The sequence below is a fragment of the Scatophagus argus genome, chromosome 16 (genome assembly GCF_020382885.2).
Source record: "Scatophagus argus isolate fScaArg1 chromosome 16, fScaArg1.pri, whole genome shotgun sequence".
Lineage (NCBI taxonomy): Eukaryota > Metazoa > Chordata > Actinopteri > Scatophagidae > Scatophagus > Scatophagus argus.
In genome coordinates, this window is record NC_058508.1 from 20989069 (window position 1) to 21009148 (window position 20080).

At 43.4% G+C, this 20080-nt stretch overlaps 2 protein-coding genes across 5 annotated transcripts in view; both read left to right on the forward strand.

The window, feature by feature from the left end:
* The first annotated feature begins 715 nt into the window (after positions 1-715).
* nog1 (noggin 1) overlaps positions 716-20080 on the forward strand; it is a 30023-nt gene continuing 10658 nt past the window's right edge. Inside the window, exons 1-2 of the mRNA XM_046414290.1 lie at positions 716-742; positions 19452-19548. The gene's annotated coding sequence lies outside the window, so the exon portion shown is untranslated. The remainder of the gene's footprint in view (positions 743-19451; positions 19549-20080) is intronic.
* rbfox3a (RNA binding fox-1 homolog 3a) overlaps positions 718-20080 on the forward strand; it is a 450354-nt gene continuing 430991 nt past the window's right edge. For all 4 annotated transcript variants that reach the window (XM_046414287.1, XM_046414282.1, XM_046414288.1 and 1 more), the window contains exons 1-2: positions 718-742; positions 19452-19548. The gene's annotated coding sequence lies outside the window, so the exon portion shown is untranslated. The remainder of the gene's footprint in view (positions 743-19451; positions 19549-20080) is intronic.

The following is a 20080-nucleotide window of genomic DNA, read 5'->3' on the forward strand; positions in this document are numbered from 1 at the left end:
TTGTTGATTTTAGGTCTACTAGAGATTTATGTTCTGAACAGCACATGATAACAAATCCAGCAAAAACAGACAAAATTCATTTTAATTTTTAGCTGTGCTTTGATTCTTCAAGTCTTTCCTGGGTGCTGTATGTCAGTACTGACGCTCGTCTGTCATCAGAAATGTGTGACATACAAAAGGTTTCATCATGATAAACTCACTTAATCTGTGTGTTTTGAAGGTTTTATTTCTTTTTGACTCTAACAGTAACCAGCCAGCAGGTGGCGCTCTTATCATTACATACAGTTAGATCCAGATATTGTGTGTGGGCTCTCACTGTGTAACACATGGTAGCCAAATCACTGATAAAACGTCTCATTTAACTACATGCCTCTCAAAAATGTCTCTCGTCTGTCCAAAGGTGAGCTGAGGTTGAACTGAGCTGAACGGGTTGAGACTAAATCTGAGTTTGGGTGTCGTACAGGTGAGGTGGGGTCCTTCCAAAATGGCCGATGAGCTGTTAATAACGTGACACTTCCGTCCCACCAGATCTCTCAGCCCACTGGCTCAGGATGCCACTTTAACATTACATCAACATTATGCCTTTTCAGAATTCACTTAGAAACTGCTTTACTATAACTGCTGCAGCTCAGGCCACATCGTACTGACATGATGCCCGTCATTGGGTCAGTTATTTACAGGCACATGGACGGGCAGCCTCGCTGCTAGTGAGGGCCTCAGAGCCACTCAGGTGCTGCTGCAGGTAAGAGCCACAAACAAACTGAATCATACGCACTGTGAACCCTTTTCATGAACTCGTGGTCAGAGTAAACGTGTCCTCTGTGGTTAGTTTTAGAGTCAGGTGTTACAACCCGAACTTAGGCGAACCGGGTTCCTGTCCTGGTCCCGTTTCTGTTTGTAACTCAACGCCATGCTAGCCGCCGGCTAACAAACATGGACGAAAACGATGTGGTGTTTTAGCTTTCACCAGTCTGTCAGGGGTTAAACATTTGTCCTGGGAGACGTTTTTTACCGTTTTGTGGTCAGTTTAAAGATGGACTCCAAACGTGAACAGGTAAAAGCGCTCGCTTACACATACGGGTTTGTGTAAGCGACCACAAGTTCTGGTCCGGTCGGCCGCACCGCAGTCCCGAGGGCCAACATTTAAGTTACGTCCGCTTAAAGACCTTTTTGTGAAAGAATAATTTTTTAAATGTTTCACCATAAACACAGAAAGTCTCGCTCTTGAGTTCGGGTCTCTCTGCTTGGACCAGGATCAGACTGCACATGTAAAACCACTGAGGGTTCAGCGGGTCCTCGACGAGCCCTGACTGGTGCCAACACATCATCAACCAGACCGCATCACGATGATTTTATTTCATAAAGTCCTGATTTACAGCCCACGTGTTGCTGCCTCAGAGGACGTCTTAGGGGAAACTACAGGGTCATTTCCTCGTCTCCATGATCCTCCTGGTTTCCCTGGTCCTCTGCCACAGAGGAGGAGTGGAACCAGGACGGGAACCTGAACCCCCACCCCCACCAAAACCACCACCACCTCCCTGTTTTTCTTTTTCTCTGCTGATCAGATGTAAAGCTGAAGTGTTGGCCCAGATGTTTCCTGAGGGAAGAAGATGGTCGTCGTTTCCTGTGAGGTCACTATGCTGGGGGTGTCGAGATGGTTTTAGTTGCCTTCAGTTCCAGGTTTAAATAATTTGGTGGAAACTTCATGGTCTGAGAAACCGATAAGGAGGGAACATTATCTTGTTTTAAGGTCTGACTGAAGAGATGAGGAAACACAAACCAGAACCTTTTAGGTGAAAATGTGATAGGATGATAGAGATGAGGATCCACATTGGGACATTTTGGTTCAAAATAATTTTGTTGATGAAGACTGTTAAATGTTTCACACAGAGCCAAACAATATGTAAAATTGCTGTTGTTTTTACAACCACAGCAGCTGTGACACGAGACAGTTTTAATGGGAATTCACCTCCACTGAAAAATACTTTTAGAAACTGGTCATCGAATGCTGCTGACGGTTGATGACAGCTCCTGTAATCTGCATGTCGCTCTTGGTCATCCTGTGATTTCAATAAGGCCAAAAAGGCAAAATCAGGTCTGTTACTCTTGTACAAAAAGCTGTAGTTCCCTCCAGCAAAGACTAAAGTGTGTTGTTCAAGTTGGACATCAAGGCAGCAGATGATTTGGTTTTAGGTTTGTCAGAGCTTTGTGGAGGTTTTGCTTCTAAACGGGTCCGTTTGCTGACAGCACAACACGATGCTGCTCTGAATGAGCCCACAGCTCGGATCTTTGATGTGTTGGCGCCCCCTGCTGGTGGAAGCTGTGCACTGACTGTTTTAAAGTGCACAGAACTGTGAAAATCGGCAAAATTCAAAAGATTTTTTAAAGAGATTTAAATAAATGCAGGCAGCTGAACCTCTCAGCAGTGATAAGTTTAACAGTGGACTTCTTGCATAGTTTCAGACACTGCATACACAGTCGGCTAAAGCCTTTAATCACATATTCAGGTGTAATCTTGCTGCAAATTCCTTCTGTAGGTGTGATTGGTCAAATAAAAGTCTTTCATTTACTCAGATTCTTTTGTCCCAAGTGTCCCGTTGAATCCACAGTGGATCACTATTGGATATATGATTCATGACTCATAGACTGTATGATTCAATGCTCTAGTCTTCTTTTCTTCCTTTATGAGGACTTGTATATAGCTGTATGTTGTACTGTGTTTACTGTACTTGTAAATTGTTCATTTATTACCTCTATACTTTTTTGTAACTGTTTTTGCACACTTTTTGCATTCTTTTCTGTTCTTGTAAGCTGCTACAACAAGTGAATTTCCCCACCGTGGGATCAATAAAGTTCATCTTATCTTAACAGGGAGAAGCTTGACGTACTTCATCACAACATGCTGTTATTTATTTACGCCATCCTGTGAGATCACGTTGGAAAAGCGTCCTGCATCTTACAGCAGTGCAAACAGTCAGAAAATGTACTTAAATTAAAGGACTTGTGTGTGTTGAGACAGTTTGGGGGTCACATAATGCCGAAAATGTTGTTTTACCATTACTTTTTAACCTCTTTGCACATTTTCTTTGTTAGAAGAAAAATAAAGTGAAAAATCCAAAGCATAAATCAGAGTTTATTAGCCTCATGGAGCCATAATACAAAGTTCAGATTCAATAAAAGAAAAGTTCACTCTGTTTTTTCCTACTTTTTTGTATTATTAGACAAAATTTTCATTTTAGAGAAATCCAGGCAAACTTTTATTTATTTATATATTTATTTTGTCGTACAGTTTCAAACCAGTGATATGACATTGCATGTTAAGGTCGAGCTCTGGTTTCAACAGCGTTCCCATCCGTTTGTCTGGTGGAAAACGGCGGCGGCAGCAGTGACAAAAATCAGACGCTGAGATCCCGTTTGAAAGCAGCATTTCATCCCCTGGAATGTTTTGAGTGAATAATATTCAGTCCTTCCACTGCCAGTCTTTCTCAAATGGAAGACAAATATATTTCTTGGCCGGCCGTTGTGTTTCGGAGTGAGGTTCTTTTGATTGGTAATATACAGGGCTAATTAGCTTAAGAAAGTGATATAGTTTTTCTGCTGGACTGCTGCTGCCCCTTAACGTCAGCTCAGATTTCCCAGGTGCCTCGCTGTCTGCCAGAGGTAACAAAATAATGGCTCTGCTTGGAAACCTATTTTTCAACGTGTGTGTGGGTTTTTTTTTGTGATTTTTAATAGATTACTATTAGAGATATTGGTGGACTCAAGGGAATCCTTGACCCTGGATAGTCTTTGTGTGTGTGTGTGTGCTTTTGTGCGCTGTGCTGTGCTAATGGGCCACATTTTGGTGGAAGGCCCTCGGCTGCATTATGCAGGCACACTGAGCTCGTTTCATCGAGAGGGGAAACTGAAGGCATCAGTTTCAGTGCTTGAATTTCTTTTTTCTTTTTTCTTTAAGTTTCCTGCGTCACAAAGTGACAGAGAGTGCTGCCGTTTCCTGTGATGTCAGGACACTCTGATGGCTCGCAGGCCAGCATCCAAACCACAAGTTTCCTGGTGTTAGCTCGTCAGCTAACACGCCAAGAAAAAGGCCAGTTTGCCCTGAGTTGATCAGACAGGATGTGTTATTGTAGCATTAAGGCAGAGGTTCGTTCTGGAGGAGAACCTGAAATCCCAGTCTGTTGTACACGAGAACGTGATGGACCTCTTTGTGCCAACCACGCCAACAAGAGGTCAGATCCTGCCTTTCTGCTCACCTGCGCACACCTGGCTGAGACGGCAGACGCTGTAAGTGGTGTGGGGAGCTTCAGGAGGCATCCAGTGTGACATTACAGCGACATGTGGTGTGAAAAATCCAGCCTGCAGCACCAACAACAACAACAACGAAACACTGATGGTGGCAGAAACGCTGAAGAACTTCTCCACGTCTGCGTAAACGTGTGTGTTTACTGGCTGAAAGAAACCCTTATCGTGCATCACGTGTGGTATGTTTATATACATGTAGTTTTCAGTGATAAATTATGAGCTGTCATGTCATAAGTAACTTTTTTTGGCTCAGTTCTGTGTTTTCGACCTCTAGAAAACAGCCGCGAATACACTGTGGTTACGTCCCGAGTGTAAAGAAAAGAAGATGACCTTGGATGGACACCGGTTGATAAAGTTCTGATGTCTGCTTATTATTCACGAGTTACATAATGCAGTTTGTAGCCGGACGTCGACTTTAGCAATTGTAGCGGCCCAGCTGTACTTCTGTCGCCCGCCTTCAGTCGAGTAAATCAAACCGTGAACATTTGGAGGTAATTCAGCCCTGGTGGAGATAATTCATCAAACTGTACGAAGCCCAAGTGGTTATTCAGATGAGTGGTTTCCCATAAAAGAGGGAGTTGTCTTCAGGCGGTGTAATTTAGATATGATCTATGGGTGCATTTAGGAGACTATACGGAAACACAACTATGGATTCTGCTTTATGTTGCTCTGGTGACATACGGACTTCAGCATGACTTTATGAATATCCAGATGTCGTTAACACAATGTAACGGCCCTCCGAATTTCTCAAGGTTTTAGCCAAATGGAAAAGATTTGATTTTGGTTGCTATAGCTTTGTTTTTCCACCCCCATTCCTGGCAGACTGACAATACCCGCTGGTGTTTTTGTACCTGCTTAAAGGAAAAGTTCACCCAAAAATGAAAGTTCAGTCACTATCTCCTCACCCTCAGGCTGATGGAAGGTTGGATGAACTTTCTTTGCCTGCAAAACATTTTCTGCAGCGTTCTTCTGAGCAGCTGATGAAGCAGGGGACTTTAATGTGGACTATTTCATCACTGACAAAGGAACATGTGAAGGTGGGATTTTCTTCACCTACACTAATAACACTTCATCGTATTGGACTGAGGGGCCAGCAGACGAGACGAGCTGAGGCTTTTCTCTTGGTGTGGACGGACGCACAAGCAGGCTTTCTGCGAAAGACAATTTGAAGACCCGAATCCGAGTTAAGAGATGCTGCTTTTGACTTTGTCGCCCACATACTGGTCTATCCTGTGAACTTTGTTCCTGACAGTTTGTCATTTCTGTGGAGGGTTTCTGAGGAAGAAAGCTGTTAGTGGTGAGAAGGAGATAAACTGCAATTAAGACAAACCGCCTCTTTTTACTGTACACACTGAACGTGTGTCTAAATTTAAAACCTCTGCTGCTTGTCTCTGCTCGTATGCCTTTGATTGCATAAGAGTCATGCTCATGGGCTGCACACTTAATGCCAGCTATTTGTTTTCCTGGGTGTTTTTCTTTTCTGCGTTCATTAAAAATAATTGTGCTTTCTACCGAGCATACCACAGACTGGCACCTCCTCTGAGTCGCAGCTCCTCTCCGGGCCAACATAAGCCCTGCATACCAAGGAGGGACTACTTGTGTTTACCTCTCCCCACCGGCGTAGACTGGAGGGTCCTCTCCTTTTTCTTCTGTGGTTTCTGGCAGCCAGCGCCAGATTCCTCCATGTCTATCAGTGCAATCAGCAGGCCAGACACGCAGTCAGCCAAGCAGCTTGAAACAAAGCAGCGCAAAAGGCTGAACATAAAGTAGGTGAAGCGTTTCTTTTTGGATCCCGAGAGGAAGAATCTGTGCTTTCTCTCTTCAGTTTGCCGCACTTTGGCAAATGTTTCGCATCATTTCCTCCTCAGGAGAGGAACTAAAGCGTTATTGGCAGTATCAGCATTTTATTTTTCACACAAACATATTTGAGGGAAAGATGCCTGCACCATTTTGCCACTTTGGACCACTGACACACATAAAGATGCCAAAACATCCCGGATACGAGCGTCGCCATCTTGCTCTGGTGATGTCATTTGGAGCCAGAGCCCGTGCAGTAGTGATGGGGTGCAGCCATTACAGCTTACGTGATGACCTGTGAAGTGGAGACCGAACTGGTGTTCGATTCCTGTCCTGAATCATCATCATCATCCCAGTCCGCTCCTGTTCATTTAAAGAATATCATCCAGCCTTTTGTTTTGCTCCTTAATATCGGCCTGAGAGATCCACAATCGTTCGAGCTTTAGTTTTAACTCCTATGAAAATGTAATTTTTATTTTCCCCATGATGTGTTGGTCTGCTGATTCTTCACTCTGTCTAAACGTAACGATATCGCCGCTGCTCCTGCAGATGATTTCTTCTCTTCCTTTACCATGAATGTAAATCCGCTGTGCGTGCCGAGGCGTTTCATGTCTTATTTAGGTGGCAGACAGTGTAAAGCAGTGTAATGCAGTGTAATGCAGAGACATGTTTTCTGAGGTATGATAAATAGCACGATTTGCGCTGGCACCATCCAAGTGCTTTTCTTGGAGTGCAGCTTTACCTTCGGTGATTATTTGGATTAGACTAAACCGTACCGATACCCCCGCAGAAACAGCAGAGCAACTTTTGACTGGTGTCCTGGCCGCTCATGACTAATGTATTTTTGAGATTTTCCGAACAGCTTTTGAATGTTTGGAAAAGTTTAGTCAGCAGCTTTAAATCATACAGCAATCTTTCAAATTATTCTGATGACTGGTGTATGTGTTTGGGTCCTGATAATCAGACTAAATTCTCACTTTGTTTTCAACTCAACTTTATTTGTTCAGTAACTTTCACTCAGACATGCTGCCCGAATGCTTCACATTATTTCAAAAGTGGATTCTATTAAATTTACATTTTATAGACAAAGGTATCCAGACACCAATCCTTACGAGGTGGTTCCTCATTGGTTGCACTCGGCCCCTGACTTCCAGTGAAGGGAAATCTTAATGCTTCAGCACACCAAGACATTTTGGACAATGCTATGCTTCCAACTTTGTGACAACAGTTTGTTGAAGGCCCTTTTCTATTCCAGCATGACTGTGCCCCAGTGCACAAAGCAAAGCTCCATAAAGACATGGTTGGATGAGTTTGGTGTGGAAGAACTTGACTGGCCCACACAGAGCCCTGACCTCAACCCCATCCAACACCTTTGGGATGAACTGGAACGGAGATTGTGAGCCAGGCCTTTTGGTCCAACATCAGTGTGTGACCTCACAAATGCATAACTGGTCCTGAAACACTGACCGGTTAGCTTGTAACGAGGGACTAAGATAATCATAAAGGATCATTCAAAACTGCAAATTTCTACATATTTACATTTTTTAGAGTTTCACATATAATCCTGTGTTGGTAACATAATTTTCATACCTAATTTTCTGTCTGAGGTGGAACTTCAGTCTGTGGTTTGTTGCATTACTCTGTTCTGCACCCTAATTATCATGTTAACCACTGTGCCGCATTATGTGTAGACACCGTGCAAGAAAATAGTTTTATGAAATGAGTGCTGATATGAATCTCAGTGTCTCCACTGCTTCAGTAAACCCACAGTGAAACAGTTTTAAGAGAAATGTTTGTTATTTCACACCAAGCGCACGGAGCCAGCAGTAAACCCGTCTGTGAACTTAAGTGCTCTTCTATAAACTTCTCAACAGTGTATTCCCCAGTAAAAACAATGCTGTGTTGGTCAGAGATGGATGGAGTGGGGAGGAGGGGGCATTTTGGGAGCAATAAACCCAAAATACACAAATACCTCAAATGAGATGTCTCATTGTGGGCTGCAGACTGATTTACTGATTCCCAGAATCAAAGGCTGCTCACCCTCATAACGTCGCCTTTCACAGGCAGAGTGGGAATTGGGGGGACACAATGGCTGTGACAGTACGACTGTTATTATCATTCCTCTGTTGTTCACTGCACTCGATCTGATTGCTGGTAGTAGATGGAATTTGTGCGCTGCTGCTAGAAATGTTGAAATCCCCTTTTTAATTAGGCTGCAGAGAACGCGAGTGGGAACTTCTGATTTCACGTATGAAATTCAGCGTGTGGGAAAAAGTCAATTTAAAATGTGTGAATACTCATTCATGCATGAAAGAAGAGTCTTGTCGTGAAAATGTCTAATTGTCACCTTTTAGTTGACGTGAAAAAGTTTGAAAATGTGGAAAGAAACAAACTCCATGTGGTTTCATGGTTTGTTTCCACGTGTGGAAACTCTAATTCAGCATGTTTGCATGTGATTTGCATTTTCATAAGCTAAAGTGAGAATTTCAACCTGAAGCTGCATATTTGTGTCCACTGAGCTCATTTTGAATAAGTCAGAAGAGCGAAAGATGAAGCTCTCCTCTTCCTCTTCCTGACTTGATGGCTCTCTCTCTCTCTGCAGCAGTAATGAGCAGTAATGACTGCTCATCCTCTTCCTGCTCTCCAGTAACGCACTTAGAAATGATTGAATCCTGCTCTTCGTCGGCTCTTTGCAGACTCGTGCCTGAAAAACTACCCCATTACGAACCCCGTTAACTGCAGTGATCCGGGCTGCGGCGGGAGCACATCTTGCAGTATCATTAATGCCACTGTTCATTACGGCTTCGCCTTTGAATCCGCGCACACGCCGGCAGGAATTGAAAGTGTTTTGTGGCCGCAGCCACGGCAACAGAAAATCTGTCTTTTTGATTGAGTTTTTCCTGGAAAAATGCACGTTAATCGACTGCGCTGCACGCTCGGTGTCGGTTACAGAGCAGAATCGTGGCTGCGCATTTTGTTTGATTTCACTGTGCACACACAAACAAAACCGAGTTAACAAAATGAAACTTGTGTACATAAATTATTGAATCCACCTCCATTAAATCCAGTTATTTTGTTAGCCTGTTTTTGGAATCGGGAGATAGGCCGAGGTCCAGACTCTCAGGGCCTCGTGAGCTTGGCACGAATCAGCTCTGCCGCCGTTAACTTTGTGTTTGTAATTAGTTTAATTCTACAGTTATTAGTCCGTCTCACGGATCCTGAAAGGAATTCGAGCTGCAGACTGGATTCTCACAGAGCTTGACATTTGGGCTTGTCTGGATGAGTCTGGTGCCACGGTTCTTAGGTGGTGTGATTCCACATGTTGTAGTTTGTTTTAGCTCCGCGGCTCTAAACTGTCAGAGGCGAACACGAGATAAGGACTCATGCACACAATCACTGACAGGCTGAACTCTGCAAATATTACTGGACCTTTTGAGCATCAGTGGGCCGAGTTCATCTAAAATCTGAGCGTGTGTGAAGAAAACGTTCAGACTTTGGATGGAGTCTTGCTTGAAGCCGCCCTCTTTTTGAAGCGTAATAACCTCAGCTCCTCCATGTTCACTGTGGCACGATGTGTTGTAGACCAAAACGTGCACGTTTCTGCACTCTTTTAATTTTGAGTTACTGTCAAACTAGACAATATATTATCATGTTGGTTAGTTAGTCAGAACAAACAAAGACGGCTGAGGATCATCTGGCGTTTTTTGTTGTTGTTGTTTTTTTTGTTTTTGAAGGTAGTGCCAATAAGATGCCTGATTTTTGGTGCGATGGTCATTTCACTTCTTTACTTAAAGAAATCAAAACATTTGTTTTCTTGCAAAGCCTCAAATAATTGTACAACAACTATTCGTGATTAAATTCAGTCAAACAGTTTTATTGAAACCAGGACCAGGATCAGGCAACAACTCAACAAGATGAATCCACCAGCACCAAAACAGTCTGAGATATGATCAGACTTTAAACATTTGCTGCAGGTTTTGTTTCAGTATCGTGAAGCAGACACGACTTCTAAAATGAATTTCCACTTCAGCTGAGGTTATGTGAAGGTTAAAGTAAAACTGTGAAGCAAACCTGCAGCTGATGATTGTTGTTTTGGTCCAGTCTCGTAATTCCCATACATCTTCACTGTGTTTCAACGTGACCAACAAACCAAAACCTTTCAGACGCTGAAACCAGACGGTGTTTAGCAAGCCGACCAAACCATGGCGAAAATTTCCACCCACTAATCAATTAATTGTTTCAGCAGTAAATGGAGACATAAATCAAAACATAAACGAGCCCATGTGTCTTCTCAGAATACTTTCATGATCTGTCAATAATCTAAATATTTAGCAATGTCGGTTTCTTAAAAAACAGCCAGGAAACCATTTCCTTTTGTTATTCTATCCTCTTTTTTTTCTTGCCCTCGATTACTTTAATGAGCTGTAATTTTTATTTTAAACAAGCACCGATGTGACAGATAACCACATCTTTGAAGTGACAGGGTGTTCGTCATCTCCTCGAGGAGTATACGCCGCTGATTACCGTATAATCTGAATCCTTTAAGTGGTTTACCTGCCGCCTGCCCTGAGCGCTGCTCTGGGTCCACGGTGGACTGAGAGGAGCGGCGTTGGCCTTTGTAGTCCCCGGAGAGGCCAGAGTGGACAGGGCTTTGTTTAGTCTAACCCCAGCATGTTTCTTCTGCCCTCTAAGCCTGTGGAGACGCCAATCTCAGCGTGTCTGAATGACCGGCAGCTCATCATTCACTGTCAGCTCCTGAGAGCCTCATCCACTGCTGCAGATCTTCTCAGCCAGGGCTGCTGTTCTAAAATCGACCAGCACGCAGCCTCATAGGAGGCAGTTTGTCAGGTATCGATTTGTTTTACCTTAGGAAATCAGTCAGAGGAGAGCGATGGTTTAATTCGGACTCAACCCTCTGACACAACACAGATGACGGATGTCACGGTGAGATGCTTTAAATCTTGTTACAGTGAAGTTTAACACCTTCTTAGTCTAAAAATGGTTCCAGAGCCTCGTAATCAAACTTCAGACAGGAGCTGTGTTTCTAGAGCGGCCACACAGAAGTATTTACATTGAAGTATTTATACCACATTATGGAGGAAAATAAAGAAGTTCCACTAGCAAAGTTTGACAGTCATTGCAGTCACTGCAAGCAATTGCTGTCTTTTGTACGGAAGCCCAGAGAGGAAAAATTCTGATCTGAATTTCAGGAAGACAGTAAAAACAACCGAACTCATCTTCTGTCCACAATCCTGTCCGGCTAAATCCTGTACCATAATCTGAAATCAATCAGTGGAAGAAGTACAGGATATCATATCACGCTGTGACCATCATAACTCGGCCTACTTTCACCTGAAAACCCTGCAAAAGACCAAAGAGTGATTGTTGTTTTTTAAAACTTTGAAAAACCTCATATATATGAACTTTGTTTTAAAAAAACCTTCACCACATCATCGACCACCGTTAGTGCTCTGAAAGCTGCTCAACTGATTTCTCTTTTTCCAGATTCCACTCCGGATTAGCTGACTCTTTTATTTTGTTCTGGGGGTTTTTTGAGCTACTTTATTGTTTTTTTAAAAAAGATTTCCATAAGGAGCTGCGGCGCTCTGTGAGGGATCTGGGTGGTCTGAGTTTCTTCCTTTGTGGGAGCTTCTTGGTTGACTTTCCTCCGGACCACTCAGGTAATTTGAGTGACTCCTAATTAATTGTTACAGCATGGCAAATAGCAGCCTTCAGCTGGCGTCGGACTCACATTTTAAAGAAGAAAAATTGTAAAAGTGAGTCAGCCTCAGGGTCGGGTACCGGGCCTCTGTTTCTGAGCCACTATTTTCATACTTCAGTGTCTGGGAAGCTGAATTGGAGCAATAAATGTTCATGGCCGGTATGATGGATTTTCACGGCCCGGTTAGGAATCGGTCGGAGCAGCTGGACAGAGCGGAGCGACGTCGGGCTGAACGTAAAAACAGATGGAGCTGATTGATGTCACATTTATCATAAAGACGCATCACGGTTCCAGTCAATTTAAACTCTCCAGTTTCCCCACCGGTTTACACTGACCCACCACAGAACATTAAAATTACATCAGCCTGTTTGTGAAGTGAAATTTCTGGAAGAATTTAGTTCAAAATTTAGTTCAAATATTATTTTTGGTCGACTGACAAATGAGCCTTTACTGTTTGCTCATCATCGCAGCTTCTCTAAAAAGCTGATATGATCTGACTAAATGTCACCTGCTCATAAATTACACATGTACTGAATGTACTGAGCTTGTACTCTTTATTTTGTCTCGATCAAGTGTTTTATTCCTGATTATATCCCATACAAAGTGATGAAATGCCCACTGATTTTATATTTGCCCCATTTTCTTAGCTTTCTCAGAGGCATCAGCAGAACGTAACACTTCTGACCGACTGAATAAAGAACATCCAAACTGGATCAACTTCTTCTGAAGTGACCCACGGATGAAAGCAATCATTCCTCATGTAGTGCATGAGGACATTCTGGGTGTGTAAGGCTGTTTTTGTTAGGTTTTTGGATAAAAATGTGAGCCAAGTAAATGACACGTATAAAAGAAAATTGAACGCAGAATGTGCGAAACAGAAGCAATACTGTGATATTAGTCATTAAAGTAGACGTGAGAAGTGATTAAAGCTGCCACCCCTGTGTAACACGGGCCACCCCGGTCTGAAAAGTGTGGACACGCCCTGTTAATCGTTATGGCCCGGTCCTTCACACTTCACGCTTGCACTCATTCGCCGAAGCTTCCACGTGCATTTGAAGAATATGCCCTCTGACGAGTGCGCACATTCTTCTGCCCCGTCTGAAAATAGTTTTTGTGTGAGGTGTTACTGCTTAGCTGCACTTACATAATTTAACCCTTTCAAAGACGCTGAGGGATTTAGTTTTAGGGGTACAACAGCAAGTTGTACTTGTCTGCATTTGTATCCAGCAGTGAAAATTACAAGAAATTAAGTAGCTTTTTTAATTCGAGGCCGTGCTGGGCTCCTTGCCTTCATATGGGCATTTAAGCACAGCTTGTGTTTTTCTTTAATAAAGCCTCAGCTCGAGTCGACCTTCGTGGCTGCTCAGACCAGTTAAAGATCTTAAGCTGGGTGTCTGTGCTCTGCACCGTGGGTTTAAACATACATCACACTGGCAGTAGGCTGTTTGCTTTCAACCCCCCCTCCCTCGCTGCCCTCAGCCAGGCAGGCCACTGATCCCCGCTTCTCCTCCGTCTCCCAGTGAATCCCCTCCAGTCAGCGCTGAGTTTTCACAGTCAAACAGCACCATGCTGGCTGAGAATTTCTTTGATCCCCCCCCAAAGAGCTCGTACGTGACGGACCTGCCCAACAACCTCCCTCTGCCAGGTTAATGACTTTAACGCTGACAAAATGAAAGGAATAATCCACGCTTTAAAATAGGAAAATGTCTGCTCTGTGACCACACGGTGGAGCATCCAGTTCCGTTAAGTTTTTATGGTAGTTGTAAATACCAGGTGTCACTGGGTAGAAACAGTGCGGAGTGTGAGATGTGACATTCACAGAGAAGACAGAATCCAAATGAGACGAGACTTTGGGAAGTGCAGAGTCACATGAGGAAAAGATCATTTAGCATCAAGTCTGAAGCAGACTCAAGCAAGAATAACAAACGTACACGTTTGATTTACACTTGGAGATACTAGTTACTGTTTACACTTAACACACAAATAATCCATATTCATAAAATACAGTGAATGGAGCCGTAATGACTACTTTAAGTACGTTTTGCGGACAATACTTCAACATTTTTACTTTTAGACTGTGGTATTTATACTTAAGTAAAAAATGTGAGTACTTCCTCTAGCTGTAATTAACGTCCTATGGACATTAATGTAAAGTATTTTTCAACTTTTCCTGTGAAAACACAGTATTGCATCTGTGCTTTACTGAGCTGCAGGAATTATTCAGCTAATCAATTAGTTGTCAACTATTTTGATAACCGATTAATCGTTTTTATTACTTCTTAAGGCAGAATGTCTCATGTTGCCACGATGTTCTGCTCCTTAAGTACAAATATTTTCCGGTTTCTTTACTCCTCCATCACTTTAAACTGAGTATTTTTTTTGGTTTGGGACAAAATATTTGAGGATGTCATGTTAGGCTTATAGTAATCAACATTTGTTACCAATAACTAATCCATTAATGGAGAAATGGGATGACAGGTTAATCGATAATGAAAATAATCACATACTGTTATTGACTGTGCGGTTAACCAGCAGCCTCCACTCGTGCAGTCACATTTGTAGACGAGTGCACGTATGACCGTGCTGTGATGGGTCATCAGCCATTCGCTGAGGGTCTCTAAGCTGCATTAAAGTGCGACGTGTGGGGGACTTGACTTGTTCCCAGTGTGCAGGCAGAAGTCAGAGCTCCAGAGTTCACCCAGCGGGGGATGCGATGGAGAAATATGCAGTGATTCAGAAGGAGGGCTGGTCCGGGTGTGAAGCCTGTGAACTGTCCTGCTGACCCCTGGGACTCCCTTTGATCACTGGACCTTGGTGACAGTGCACCATTCCATGCCAAATTGCCATGTCACAACATGGCAGACCATCTATCAATCTAGATTTCCCTCAAAGAAGCGGCGTTTATCTGCAGCAGATTTAAACTCGGCCGAGGAGGCAAAACTCGACTCCTGCAGCACATGTGAATCCGTTTGATTTCACCCGGAGCGGATGCCTCTCTTGAATCGATCGTTTAATTGGCAGATTGTTAATGATGATCATATGAAAAATACCAAACCCTCTATGGCCTTTCGAGTGCGAAGATTTGCTGCTTTTCAGTCGTTGATTGAATATCTTTGGGTTTTCAGAAATGCTCTCATGTTTTATAGATTAAATGATTAATGAGCATATTAGTTTACTTTAATCCTTTAACATGGCCTGCGAGAAGATATTGAAGATTAATGAAGGACAGTAGCTTTGTAAGGATGCACACATCTCTAATCTCCCCCAAAAGTTTAACAATTAAAGTGGGAGTCCATTAATAGACTCAACATGCTCACCGGACGGATTATTTTACCTACAATAAATCATATGTAATTTCAATGACCCTGATGCTCTCATATCCATAAGGAAAAGGTTTAACTACACATTTTATCTCACTGATGAAACTCTGCAAATGCTGAAAGGCGAGTTTAATCACGTTTTCAGTCATGTGGTCCTGCTTCCTGTTCGAACATTCAGATTTGGATCATAGCTGAAGCTCTTGGGTTTGTTTCTGCAAATGTTTGCACAACATCTGTCTTATCATCGGGAAGTGGACATTTGGAAACTGTCTTTGTGGCACCAAAAGTAGATGTTTCGAGGAGTTTCCAGCTGGGTTTGTGGTGGCAATTCTGTGTCTTTAAAGGCAAAAAGAGAGATCTTTTCCTCACCCCAACAGCGTTGTCTCAACAGCAAAATGAAACGTTTGGGTGCAGAAACGTCATATAATGTAATCAGTGTGGAGTCGTGTTTCTTGATGTGGAATTCTGACGGATTCAACAGTAAAGGAACAACAACAAACAGCGCAGACTTGACCTGATCTGATGTCTGTTCTTTGTTAAATGTTTGTCTCTTTGGTAGATCTGGTAGATCTCCTGAGATTTCTGTCAGAAGCTCATCAGGTTCGCACGTTGGCTTTTGATGCCAGCTGTTCTTTCTGCATCTGGACGCCTTCCAGGAGGAGTCTGTCGTTGTGTCGATCGTCTTTACGTTTCGCCCTGCGTGAGAAAACCGCTTCAGAAAACAAACAGCGCGCAGCCCGAAGCAGTGGAAAATGTCTTTCTTTCTGTGTTTATGTGATGGTCTAATTTAAACTAAAACAGATCTCATTGGTACAAATTGCTTGTTAATTTGTTTGTGAGCAACACAGATGTTCTGCTTCATAGTCCAATAAATTTGCCCACAAGAATCCCTTGAAAAAAATCAGCGTGGCTCTGTGCTTTTAAGACCCCCTCCAAGGAGAATCACGTTTTTAACCTTGTTAGCGCATCCATAAGGTGTTTTTATATGCTTTACGGCGTATCCTGATCGAAATAAACCATCTGGAACCAAACCAAAGTCGTCAGCTTGCAGGGTGGGGCAGCAGAAACCAGGTGTAGCTATTTTGAGTTAGCAGGGACTGTTTTTGGTTGTAAAAGGAGAAATGATGAGCCATCACGTGTGAGCCAAACTTCCAGAGAAAACAGGATTTCAGGATATCAAAGCTCTGGGTACAAAATTTATCCACCGGCCTCATCCAGACAAATCTGCCGTTATGTCGCCACAGTGCGAGTTGTGCCTCTAACCCTGCCTGCATCAAGCGTTTCTCGTGACATTTTAGGCATGAATTTCATACAGGAGGAGTTAGTGTTGCTGATAAATGCATATAAAAAATGAACACTTCTGCTTACAGCCACATCATAGGGGTTTATTAACATGTTTATATGGCACTTATAAAGGCTAAATAGGGGGAAGTTAATGTAATCACATTAAATTCCACTTTTTTTTCTTCACATCCTGAATGCAGCGTGTCTAGACGGATGTAAAATGCTCCTGTAAGCCATCCAGAAATTGTGGGAAACTGCAGGGTGCATAAATCAAAGTTAATCAGCCACCTGAGCAGGTATGATTGCTCACTAGTGCCTTTTTGTTTGACAAAAGAAAGATGGAGCAGAACAACCGACACATTTTTAGTGTCTGACTGCAGGACCCTTGGGAGGAATGCGTCTCCCAGTAAAGCGTCACCTCTTAAAGAAAGCATATTACGTTACATACAAACATGTCATTTGTGGGACACTTGGGTGGAAATGTCTCCCTGGGGAGCAATCAGACTGACTCCAGCTTTTTAAAAAGTCTCCTCTCCCTGCCACCCCTCATCTTTCAGACTCCTGGAATTAGCCGAAATCCTAGCTTGTAGTATTTGCCTTCCCCGCGCAGCTCGGTTACATTGATTAGAAATCAATTAACATTTTCCTGTTGTGAAAGTCGCCTTGTAATTCAACTCCGGTGGAGATAAATCAGAGGCTGGGACGTCCTCCCTGCAGCAAAATCTTTCACAGGGGATCCTTTTTTGTTTTGAGATTTGGAAAGACAGCATTTTATCATCCTACAAGAGGACATTCTTGTTGCATAAAGTCAATAAAAACATAATAATGATGCAAGGAGTACAAATACTTCAAAAACAGTACAACACAGCATAAGGAGGGACTGAATTAATTGCATTTATTTGTTGTGAAATGTTGAATTTGGACCCGTTGAGCCTAATTTTTACAAACCTGCATCTCCAACAAGAGGATGTCGAATTCCTTAACGGCTGAAGTTAACGTTATTCTCTTTGTCTTATCTTCAAACACATCCTGCGTGTGCTCTGAGCCGTGAGTCTGTTTCTTTGAAGACTTAAATCTTTAAATGCAGTTAAAACAAAATGTAGTTTCAATTTAAAGAAAATATTAATTTCTTTAAACGGCTACAAGAGTAAGCAGTCGTTTGTCAGCAGGGACTGTTTTCAGCAGTGTCACATTTGGTGCTGTAGTGAGTGTTTGTTGCAGCAGGACGCGGGACACTGCAATGATGTGAGTGATGTGTTCATGGTAATTGGTTTTAGTCTTTTCATGAGTTTTGTTGACAATAAAATATCACCAGACTTTTTAGAGAGACTTTTAGAGATCTGCTGAGGTCAGATATACTGATTTATCTACTAAAAACAAGGAGGGCTGCTGCTCAGGTGTGATTTTTAACCTGCCACCAGGCAACCGAGGAGGTGATTTCTACGATGGCTGAGAGGTCAATGTGCTCCAACTTAAGAAAACACAAGCAAACAAATAAAACATCTTCACATCACTGTGACAGCACGGGAGCTGCAAACACACACAACACAACCGTGACTGTGAGGCTTTTAGCTAACAAGAAGCCAAAGTTTGAGGAGAGATTAACTGCAACATCTGCAATCTGAATTGCGCCGTCTTAATGTTAAAATAAAGAGAAAACTTTTTAGATTTTAACTGACGAGTAGCTGACGGTTGCAGCAACAAGCTGGGTTCATCACAGGCACTTGAATGGTATTACGTGAAGAGATTGACTAGTCCAAAGACAGCGAATGCAGCATCCCTGGGAACACCCAGCAGACGCTGGTTAGCTGACCTGAGAGACTTTATATTTTGGAAATGCACTCAGGGGCTTCAGCCCAGCCTGTTAACTCGAGCAGCAGAAAGGGCATCTGCTCAGTAGGACCGGGGGCTGTATAAGGTTGCACCCCAACATTTACACACTTGGCAGCGGCAACAAAGCAGCCATTCCTCTGGCAACCACCGCCGGTCATTAAGCATAATTTGTCTGGTATCCCTGTGTTGGAAATGCACAAAGGAGAGTGAGTAAAGCCAGCGTGAGGTTGTCTTCTGAGATGTCATGTGGAGGGACGGTGGGGGCCCCATGCCGGGCGGCTGTGGGTGGGGGTGGGGGGGGTGCGCAGACAGTGACAGAGAGGCCGGCTGGGGGAAGTCCCACAGGACTGCTTGGGGACAGCAGCAACCCGAGAGGGATGTACCCCCCGCCACCCCACCCACCTTCCCTACAACCAGTGCACCACCCCCTCCCTGCAGCCCTGTGTGTGACGGTTAAAACAACAGCCCCTGTGGCCAGCCAGGCTCCAGCTCCCCTACTGGATTTACGCTTGTTTCTCAGCTTCCACCACCCTAGACTACACCCTCCCCTCTGTCTGCTGCTGCTCCACCCGCCATCCAACAGGAACCCTCTCTCCTTCCTGACTTCTCCTCTGCTGCTCCTGTAAACAACTTCTACAACAACATGTTACATCTAAACATGTTACAGCACAGGACAGACACAAGCAGACCGTCGACACCACTGTCAGTATGATGTGGATGTAGCCTGACAAAAGTCAAGACATCGAGAGCACGGTTCTATTTTTAGAATAAAATGCAATTAGTGGCAGCTGAGTTTTACAAAGACAAAGTTGCAAGTAATTTTTGTTGTAAAGATTAGACATTAACACTTCAGGGTTTCCCTGTGGTTCACCGCTCTGGTCTGGTGGGACTCATTGATGTCTGGAGCCTAATTTAATTACTGACTCGAGTCTTTACCAACATAACGTGAAATGTGACTGCAGCTGCGTGGTTGTGTTTTCATGATTAAAATAACTCAATCCAGTAGGAGACAAGACACCAACTCCTGTCTCAAACACGCCTCCTGTCCTTCTACACTGACCGTCTTCCTGTCAGACGGCTTCCTTTACCGGATTGTTGTCGCAGATGTTTTTACGACCTTCTGCAGTTCACCATCTTCACCAAAATACCAAATCAATAAAACACTTCTGTCTCTTCCTCTTATTCTCTTTCAGTTGGTGCGACCTCCACCGACGTTTCCAGGCTTGGCAGGAACCGCCTGCACAGGAAGCAAGTGAAGAAAAAGATGCATGAACGGACCAGCATCATGTGGTGAGGACCGTTTGATTTCTGCAGGGTGAAACCGGCACTGAACACGGGAACAGGAGTGTCAGTTCTGATTTGATTGTGGGTCGTAAAAAGGCAGAAGCTCCTTTGACACTTTGACGTACTTCCATAAATGCGCGTCATCACGAAGCTCTCAAATGTGTCCACTGCAGAGAAGTTTCTCAAAAAGCTCAGCAGCTCACGGCTTGATGCCACAGTGTGACACAGAAGGAAGAACTCACTAAATTATAAAGTAGATCAGAGCAGAGCGGATACACAAATTAGTTTCCACTTGTCCGGAATGAGCAGGATTCAGTTTCTGGTTGGCCCCTCCCACGAGTTCGAGCAGCCGCCAGTCGGCGAGCTGAGCAGTGAATTAATCTGTTTGGTTTGTAAAAAACAGTGAGAAATGTGGTCACAATAACCCAGAGTCTAAAGTGACACCTTCACAATGTTTCTTTTGCCCAAACCTAACAAAGTTTTATTAAAACTACATTAAAATGGCTAAAGTAATTCCAGGAAAAGCAGCAAATCCGCA